Genomic DNA, 11,239 nt, shown 5'->3' on the forward strand with positions numbered 1-11,239 from the left:
TATATTCCTCCTTTAAAAATCGATTTAGGGTTTCTTTATGAACGAATGACTTCTTCTTCTCCTATGATTGCTCTTCTTCTTCTAAAGTGATAATCTCGAAATCAGTCTAAAACCCTAATTCTTGACTTAAGGCAAAAAGGGCTCCCTCCCCCTAAGGCCCAAATCCATAAAAAGCCCAAAAAGGCATCCAAGCCCAACTACAAGGCCTCTAAGGCCCAATATGGCCCAAGAATCCCCAACATGGCCTTAAGCCCAAAAAATGACCTGCTACAATTAGGTGGGCCCGAGGCCTAACTTAAACAAGCCCATGCATACGCCCAACATATACTGAAGCTTCTGCGATCCGAATGTCAAGCCAGTACGCCCGGCGTACTCCTAGCGTACGCCTATCGTACTCGGCTAGGGTCAAGAACCGCCAATCGGACTTAGAATGCAGAAGTTATCGCCGCCAATCTTCCAAAGGCCATAACTTCTTCATTCTAAGTCCGATTGGCGGTTCTTGACCCTAGCTGAGTACACTAGGTGTACGCTAGGAGTACGTCGGGCGTACTGGCTCGACATCCGGATCGCAGAGGCTTCAGGATATATTGGACGTATGCAATGGACTTGTTTAAGTTAGGCCTCGACCCACTTGATTGTAGCAGGTCATTTTTTGGGCTTAAGGCCATGTTGGGGATTCTTGGGCCATATTGGGCCTTAGAGGCCTTGTAGTTGGGCTTGGATGCCTTTTTGGTATTTTTATAGATTTGGGCCTTAGGGGGAGGGAGGCTCATTAAGGCAAGGGTAAAGGAGTCCTTTTTGCCTTAAGTCAAGAATTAGGGTTTTGGACTTGAGTTCAAGATCATCACTTTAGAAGAAGAAGAGCAATCATAGGAGAAGAAGAAGTCATTCGTTCATGAAGAAACCCTAATTCGATTTTCAAAGGAGGAATATAACATTTATTGTTTTATCAATAATTATTATGCCATGTCATAATAGTTAAGCCAAGTCATCATTTAACATGTAAGAGCCAGTTTACGATGTGTAATATTTGAACAAAACATATGGTTTGTTGGTGTTTTTTGTACAAAAAGTTTACTCGAATGGTGTTTTTTGAACATACCAAACTTAGATGGTGTTTTTTGAACGATTTTGAAACATAGTTACCCTTTTGAGTCATTTCCTCTTGTTTTTTTTTCTTTACTTATTTTTTACCGGTAACTGCCGGTTACCACAAGGTCAAATTTGAACAAAGAATGTACTTCGTTGGTGTTTTTTGTACAAATGCTGTACTTGGATGGTGTTTTTTGGACATACCAAACTTGAATGGTATTTTTTGAACAATTTTGAAACATATTTACCCATATATGTCGTTTTCCTTATCAAGACAATGTGTAAAATCCGTATATTATACGGGTTGATTAAAAAAATAAAATATTAAAATGTAAACAATAAGTATTTTTTAAAATAAAATTTTGAAATAAGAAATGAAAAAACATATTAATTGCAATTTACTATCATATTTATTATATTTAATACTTTACATATATAAGTATAAGTATTATATGGCTTTTTAATTTTAAAAATTAAAAAAAAAACCCTAAATTGACATGTGGAGATTATTTATTTAAAAACTATTACAAAATAACAAGTGTCAAAACTTATTAGAGATTGACATGTGGCAAAATTATTTTCATTTATTATAGTAGATTTTCTTATAATAATAGTTATGGGTGGTTTAGTCCAATATAAATCATCATTGAAAAATCATACTATTCTTAAGTATCTCTTCATGATTATGTTTTTTTAGCTTGATGAAATAGATGAGATATTATTAACGATAAGTCTACCTTATCAATAAACAAGTAGTTGATAAGATTATATTGTTGTATTTAAATTATGTTATCGTGTAACTTTGTAAACAATATATATAGTGCAATATACAACTCTCCAAATCATTGGAGATTCACAATTTATATCCTTATATGGTATCAGCCTGATTTTCCAATCCTTCTCCCTTCTTTTCTTTTATCAGTCAGCCTTATATCTTCTTTTCCCTCTCAATCATGGTGACCGGATCTTCTTCTTCATCTGATGCCTCCCTCACTCTCAACACCATTCTTCATATGTTGACAATCAAATTGTCTTCCACCAATTATCTGTTGGATAAGGTGTCTAAGTCCATAACTATATTTGGTATGTGCTTGACCCGACCCGGCATGGTCCATTTGGGTTTCACTTCACCGGAACAATTTGTATGGATAGTCTTTTGAGAATAGTATATTTGTGATTTATTAATATATTATATGTTATAATATATTAATATGAAATCACATTATTTAATTAGTATTGATCAAAAATTAATTTGGAATTAATTTGGTGATCAAAAGAGACTAGTTTAATATGGATTCTAATAGTATGGGCCAATGGATTATTTAGGATGGGCTAAGCTTGCATGGAAGTCCATGGAGCTTTTAACCCATGGATCCTATGGAAATGAAAGGTCATGGGTATTAGCGTTTACATGGATGTAACCCTAATCCTCCATACTATATAAAGAAGTCCAAGGCTCTAGAAATCGGCACTAGTGTGTGAGACTTGAAGCATAGCCGATTTTGTGAGCTTAGTATACTCTCTTAATAACTTCCAAGTTTTTGTGGTGATTTGTGATTCCACTTGAGGCATTCACATTATTGGTTCTAGTTTTTAAAGCTCCAAGCAATCAACTACAAGAAAAGGTATGTATTTCTATCTAGTTTTAATTGTATAAGAACCTACAATTGCATGCTAGATAGGACAATGCTTTGGAAATCAAATTTAGCATGTATAATAGAGAAAACATAGTTCCAAAGCATCTAGGGTTGTATGTGCACCTTAAGGTTGTTAGGATGCTCAAAATCCATCAGTGGTATCAGAGCCTAGGCTTGTTTTCTATTATATTGTTGCTTATATGTGATTTTGCAAAGCTGGAATTGCTGTCTGACTGCTCAACTCGGCGAGTCCATGAACAGACTCGACGAGTTGATGCTTTTAGCCTTGGACTCGGCTAGTCTGGACTTGCACTCGGCGAGTCTGATGAGCTGACAACATGTTGTTCGAGTTTTTTGGCCAGAATTGGGTTAGGATCATTACCTTTAACTGTTTTGAATCATTTAAACTGTTTTTATGATATGATAATGATTATCCTAATCTAATTACAAGGTGATTGTCATAATTTCAAGAATTGTATTAATATGTTTATGCTAATGTCTTGAATATTGATGATATGAATTATCTTGTTTCTATGAGTTTGAATATGATCATGCATGCTTATTTGATTAATTGAATCCATGATGAATATGTTTTAATGGACTCCATAACTTGTCCTCAAGTTATGGATTTCCAAAAGTTTTTCTTTAAAATAGTAATTAAGAACTCATAGGTTATTGAAATGAAGAGTCTTCATTTTAATAGGCCATTAAACTCACAAGTTATGGAGTTAAAGAGTTTTGAAGAGTTTCAAAACTTGACCTCAAGTTTTGGAATTTGTAAAGTTTCACACACTAATACTTTAATTCCAATCCCTAGAGTTTTAAAAGTTTAAAATTCAACCCTTATACTTTATAATATTATAAGTTAGTAATATATATATATACATATATATATATATATATATATATATATATATATATAAGATCAAGTCAGTCTTACCGTTAGTAGGCCTCATTTACGTAGTCAGTCTATAAGGGGGGTATAAGGTTGTTGCTTATAAAATGGCAGCTTAATGGGTGTCCACTCTCACCCACCGCTTCCTTGACTGGTGGAGGGTCGTTAGCTGAACGGGTAGGACAAGGACTATACATCTCATTAAAAGTGTAATGATAAATATAAATTAACTAAACCTTTTATAAATTTCCAATCTTAGTTACTTAGGAAAATGTGAATTTGGTTCTAACCCATGAAATTACACTTTGTACCTTACCAAGTCGTTAGTGGAGCGTGTGTGGTTAACCGCCACACTAACATGGACTAGTAAGAGTGGCAAAGGGTAACTTAATGTTTATCATAGATTGGTGGAGCGCATGTGGTTAACCGGCACATCGATTAGGTGATAAAATTAAGGGTACCAAGTTAATTTGCATGGTTATTCACACCTTGTTTTGTGATCCTCGGCATCCCAGTCACAAACTTGAAGGGCACAATCGAGATTTCAACATGCCATTGAAAAGTTCAATGAATCTCAAAATAATCTAGGAATTTCAATTCATTAAAACTTAATAATTTATTTCGTTTTTCATGGTGGAAATTGGAGAATCGTCATTCACCTACCTTCATATATTTTGTAGCTTGGATTACGGCATCCCTCTTCTAAGTTATAAAATATTGTGTTGGGTCCTAGCCTTAGTATTTCATTTGGGTGACTTATTAAGGATACCTTATCTAATTTAAACTTTGTTTTTCTTTCTTTTCAGATGTCTTCCAACAATGCTTCTGGCTCAAACCCTTTTGGCTCCTTCTCTCTCATGAACCTTTGTGGGAGAGTCATCTTTGATGGTTCCAACTTCAATGATTGGATTAGGAACATAAGGATGGTCACTCGTTATGAGGACAAGGAATATGTCCTAGATAAGGAGCTGGAGGAAATCGATGAGTCTTCTGCTACTCCAGAGGAGATTGTTGAGTACACTAGCCATGAGAAGGATGTCACTAAGGTGTCTTGTATCATGTTGGCTACCATGACAGCAGAACTCCAGAATTCCTATGAAGATTTCTACCCTTATGAGACGCACCAGGACCTGATGGAAAGATACCACCAGAGTGCTCGTCAAGAGAGGTATGAAATCATCTCTTCCATGATAACAACTAGGATGAAGGATGGTGAACCCATCACGGGCCACTTGCAGAAGATGCAAAGGTTTGTAGACCGATTGCTTAAGTTGAATGTGAACTTCCCTGAGGAGCTGGCCATTGATATCCTACTGCACTCCTTACCTCCATGTTATGATCAGTTTCGTATGACCTATCATATGAACAAGGAGGAGGTCACACTTAGCAAACTTCAAGGACTTTTGAGGACAACCGAAACTTGTATCAAAGGTAAAACAGTTATATCTACTCCTACCACAGCCCCTGTTCTGGCAATAGAGCAAGGTAAAGGGATAAAGAGGAAGGCCTCTTCGAAGGGTACCAAGGGAAAGTCTCTTGATGGCTCCTATTCGAGTGGAACCAAAGGTGATTTTGCTACTCCGTCTTCCAACCCAAAGGATGGACAATGCTTCTACTGTCAGGAAAAGAGGCACTGGAAGCGAAGCTGCCTAAAGTACTTGCAGGATCTTAAGGATGGGAAAGGGAAACCCACCCATGCATGTATTTACACTATATTGTCTAATAACTCACCACATACTAATTTTTGGGTCCTTGATACAGGGTGTGGAATTCACATTTGTTCTGATTTGCAGGGCCTAAAAAGAAGTGAGGATTTGGAGCACGGGAAGATAAACTTGATCATGGGGAATAGGAAAGTTACACCTGTCACCAGGATTGGAGTTTATTCTTTATTGCTTAGTAGTGGATTAGTATTAGATTTGAATAAATGCTGTTACTCGTCTGAAATGGTGATAAGTATTATTTCTTTTCATGGTTTGTACAAACAAGGATTTACTTTTTCATTTGATAACGAATGTGGTGGTATTGATGCTTTTTATAATGGTGTTCTTTATTTTAAAGCATTACCTTGTAATGGTGTATATGAAACTGTGTCGATTGTAGGCAACTTAGGAAATAATGTCTTGCATATTGATTCTTCCACTAGTTTGGATAAGGCATCCTTGTGGCATTGTCGTCTTGGACATGTCAACAAGAAGCGCATATGCCAACTCCATAAGGCTGGAGTCTTGGAGTCATTCGACTTAAGGTCGGAAGACACTTGCGAGTCTTGTCTACTTGGAAAAATAACAAAGTCACCCTTCACTGGTTCTTGTGAAAGAGGTGAGGGTTTGTTGGATCTCATACACACCGATGTGTGTGGGCCCTTCAGAACCGCCACAAGGGATGCTAACCGATTCTATATGACTTTTACTGATGATTACAACAGATATGGCTATATCTACTTAATCAAGCATAAGTCATAAACCTTTGAGAAATTCAAAGAGTTTAAGCAAGAAGTGGAGAATGTCACAACTAGCATTTTAACTATGAAATTTTATTCTCATGTAAACATCATCTATTGTAACGCATGTACTCTAAGTGAAAATCATACTCTATGCTTAATCAAAATCATCCATTTGAATCGAACCTCGCTCAAGAAGCCCATAACCTAATCCATACATTTCATATAGTCAATTATGGGTTGAAAACCCTAGAAATCCCGGTTCAAGTTAATATGGACTAGGATTCTCTTATTGGGCCTAATGGACCAATAAACTTTCAATTTGACTACTTTGAGCCTAGGAACCCTATTTGGGCTCTAAATGGACCCACATCCATGAGATTAGGGTATTTTGGGTCATATGGACCTAGAATGATCCATCTTATTTCTAATGGGCCATGATGGGCCATAACTAGTTTCATAAGCCCTAATGGGCCGTAAACCCTTTTCTTTATCACTATTAGGCCGTAAACCCTCATAAGGGCCCAATCGGTCAAGAACCATCCACTTGGACCTCATAAATTCAAACTAGGGCAAGAAAGGCCCAAAACTTTTCTTCTTCCTTTTCCTTTCCCAAAAATCTTGGCCCATATAAAGATAAAAAAAGGGGATAAGATAGTGATTAGTGTGTTGACACCTCACTAATAACCATCAAGTATCAATGTTATTATTTAGCATGTTTCCATGCAATTTCACTTGTAACCTTCATGCAAAAACCACCCCCTTCTCTCTCTCTTCTTCTTATTTCAGCCAACATACTCCACCACCACTCTCATTTTCTTTTACAACTACATCCAACAATTCTCTCTAGAGCTTCAAAAACTCACTCATCCTTCCCCTTCAAATTCCGTGTGTGCTTGTGTGAGTGTTCAAGAACACTTCATCAAAGGTCATCACTTTTGGTAAGGCTTGTTTAAACCTCATTGTTTTGTTTCAAGTCTATAACAAGATTCTTATTCTTATAACATTATTTTCGTATATAAGGCCTTAGAACCATCCACGTCTTCGAGATCTACTCAAAGGAGTTACTAAGGCCGAAAACACCTTCTTCACTTCATCAAAAACCGAAAACATCAAAGCAAAGTGAGTTCATACCCCCTATTTTCAGTTTTTACTAAGTTTTGGGGGGAGAATACAAGTTGTTTTGTGTAGATCTATGTGTATATGCATGACTATGTGTGTTTTTCATGATTTATTTGGTGATTATGTGTGGTTTACTTCATAAATCTAAAAATATGTTAAGAATATGAAGTTTATCACTTAGAACTTCATAAAAACTATAAGAAAAGTATATGTTGTCATGTAAACTTGCAGATCTGAGATTTATGCACTCAAAATAGCAAAAACAAGGGTTGTGTTCAAAAATCTATAATCTAAACTCAAAAATCAGCTTTTAACAGAAAAGTTTTGGTCTAGTTACGGACTCTTTTGACCAACTTGATGGTAAATTTTTTCAAAACTGTTTTACATGCAAATATTTCAGGTTTATACCTTTAAAATGACTACTCTCAAGCGTTCATACGATTTTTCTACAATTAGTGGCGATTTTTACAAAACTGCCTATCATTTCAGGAAGGATTTTGGACCAGTCTGTGAAGATGAACATTTTCACACTGGTTTAAGATCACTAAAAATTATAATAAAAATTATGAAGAAAGTAGACTCATTTTCTAAACTATCAGAGTTGACGGATTCAAATTTCAACTTACATTAACTTTTCTATAATTTTTCTAAAAATAGAGACGTAATTGCCAAAAATCATAAAATTGTTTTAACTTACTAAAAGTGTTTATACTTTTGTTAGATGCAAGTTTATATGACTTATACATACTTTTAAATCATCTAGACGTGTTAACTTATGTGCATTTAAAATATATATGATTACAAAAGTGGTATTTTTAAGTCAATTTGGCGAATATTTGAACTAATACTAGCAATAAAATAACAAACAGACTAATTTTGCCATTCGCATAATATTGGGCCTTAGTGGCCCATTAATAGGCTTGATAGGTACTGAATACTATTTATTTGTTTATTGGGCCTCACTGACCCATTAACATGCGCGACGGACCTTGGATACTATTTGCGTGCTATTTGGGTCTGTAAATACATTTCATGTGAAATGGGCCTTAGTTGTCATTTTACATGTATTTTGGGCCCATGTTATATAACCTCATTCCTTTCGGGCCTAAAAATGACTTACATGCTTCGTGAGCCTTAGTTGCTCACTTACATGGTTCATTGGGCCCGGAATGAGTTTATATGTTTCTCTTCAGGTAAAATTCGATTAAGGATCTAGTGAGACGTGTCGTTTGACACCTATTGAGTGTACAATCGTAGCATGTAGTTTTAATCAGAGTCTCTTGGAGGGAGAGCGGGGTTTTGTGTATAGATATATACGGGGATGACACCCCACACCTGAGCTGTTCGCTACAGTTAGACTACATCAGTCTAGGGTGACGATAACCTTATTCTATTTTTCCACCGGCATTCACAAATGCCAAGACAGGCGAATTTGTCATTAATTAGTATGGTTATGACGGCTCACTTAAAGGAATTAAAATTATGAAATTTACGGGAGACCATTCTCTTTTCTCTTTGGATTACTCAGGAACATACTCGCACTGGTACTCAACCTCGGGGGTTGGTATGACAGCATTCTCTTTTACATGAAACATAGGGTTGTCTGGGGGCATTCTCTTTACATTCTCTTCATTCACTTTTGGCATTCTATAAAACGATAACACACATGCATTAATACTAGATCGAACACAAACATAATAAACTATTTTAAGAAAATACAGGATTTTCTTGTGGTTACAAAGTTATACAAATCATTTTCTCAAACATGCTTATGAACTCACCAACATTTTTTATGTTAACCTTTTTAAATTAACTTGTATTCTCAGGAAACCGTTAAAGCAAGTTGGGATGAACAAACTAATGGATGATCTGTTATATTTCTATTTCATCAGACTATAATTATTTTGGCATGTAATATTCAATTACAATACTCAATGTAAACTACGAATGTTGTTATATTACATGTGTGATGATGATGATGTTATGTTTCAATTATATACTCTGTGATGATACTGCAATGTTGAAAGTCACACTAAGCGCCCAGACGGTTCCGCCGTCTGGTTCGGGGGTGTGACAGATTGGTATCAGAGCATTGTTTATAGTGAACTACCATATCTAATCATACAAGATATGCAACTATAAATACAATGAGACTAAACTGAACATAATAATTAAAATACATACCTATATGTGCATTTTAGAGTAATAACACAACAAGAACAGTAAAAGTCTTTGGAGGATTTGAACATCGTGATTAGACTCGAGCAGTTATGTAGTCGTATTGGGGATGAATGTAGCCTGATCAACTACATTCATTCAAAATACGACCGACATGTGTTCGGGAGTAATCGTGATGGACAATGAATCAAAAACTTACCACCTAATTATCCAAACAGCTTATAGAACCAAACCTAAACAAAATTAAAACACTATAGGCGTATTTGGTGTGCTATTTATTTCTAGTATTTATACACTTTCGTGCAGACACTATGGCCGTGTATCATTAGCCAGGAGACCCATATCTCCCTAGTCAGGGGAAAGAAAGGTGGATTGACCTAGAGGAAGACCTAGAAGGAGACTCAGAGGAAGAACCAGAGGAGGAACATGAAGTAGAACTTGCAGATAGACCCGCCGATCTAGTGGTGGACCTCGAAAAGGGAGAGCTCGAGGGCAATGACGATGATGACTCGGGTGCAGAGTCCGAGGTCATCAATCCTACATACATGGCCAGAGTACCGGCTTATCGTATGGGCGCTGATGGCCCCACACCTCATGGGCACACGATATTGGAAGATGGAGTAACCAACAGGGGATACGACCGCCCTACGGTATGAACCGAGGTATTTTCGATCTTAGTCATGGAGGACCAGCTAACTGGGTCCTCTCAGATATGGTCCGGCACACCCGAGATATTGATAACCAAGCTCAGGACACCCCAGATCAAACGGACCAAATGTGGGCTGCTGTTGAGAGAGATGAGAGACAAACACAGGGAGTGATCGGGGACTTCTAAGCGAGACAGTCAGATTAGGAGGCACGACTACGAGACACCGAGCGACAAGTAGCTCATCTCCAGGATGCATCCAATTCATCAGCACCACCACCAGACACTTTCCGCCACAATTAGGATCAGTTTTTTCCCCCACTGCTATCCGTTATGAATCTCTTTTACTAAGATGGTACTCACTAATGAAACAACTATTTGTTCTTCTTATTTCGTGTTATCGCATGAGTCCACTTATATGTACAACCGAACCCCCCAAAACCGCTAGATACTCAAGGATCTCGAAACCAAAACAACCTATATACTCTATGGATAGACTTAATATTCGCGCCAACTCTACGATTACCCACTACCACATCATAGGGATGTAGATTGTAACATTGTGAATCATACGAAAAAACGCGAAGTTTATAGAGTACAACCAGAAATGACCATAGTTACTTACGATCTTGCTTATCATCATGCAGCAGAAAATGTCATCCTAAAGAAATAAGAAGCACACCCGTGAGACACCAATCCTGCAGATGGACTCTGCTACATTCCAAGCTGCTGTAACGGCTGCCGTTAGGGATGAGATTTAGAACCGGAAAACCGGACCAGAACCGGAATCGGACCGGAACCGGAACCGTTAGAACCGGAATATGTAAAACCGGTCCGGGTCCCGGGTTTAAAGAATGGCTCTATCCGGGTTCCGGGTAATCCGGGTCTTGGGTCCTTCGGGTCCGGGTAAACCGGGTTTAAAAACCGGAACCGTGTTAGGAACCGGAACCGGTTTTAGGGGCCGGAACCGGTTTCTATGGAAAGTTTAAAACATGCATATCTCATTCGTTTGAAGTCGGATTGGCATGAGGGTTTTTCCATTGTATAGTTTATAGTTTTTACATGATTTTAGACTATAATTTTATAATTTTTGGGTTTATATTCATTGACTTATAGTCTCTCAAAGTCGGGATATCAAAGCTGGGAATTTTATGTTTTTCAGTTTTTTTTTTTGTATTCTGTGATAGTTTTCAAACATGCAAATCTCATTCGTTTAAAGTCCGATT

This window comes from Lactuca virosa, chromosome 4 (assembly GCF_052849685.1).
Source record: "Lactuca virosa cultivar CGN04683 chromosome 4, Lactuca_virosa_CGN04683_v6, whole genome shotgun sequence".
Classification (NCBI taxonomy): domain Eukaryota; kingdom Viridiplantae; phylum Streptophyta; class Magnoliopsida; order Asterales; family Asteraceae; genus Lactuca; species Lactuca virosa.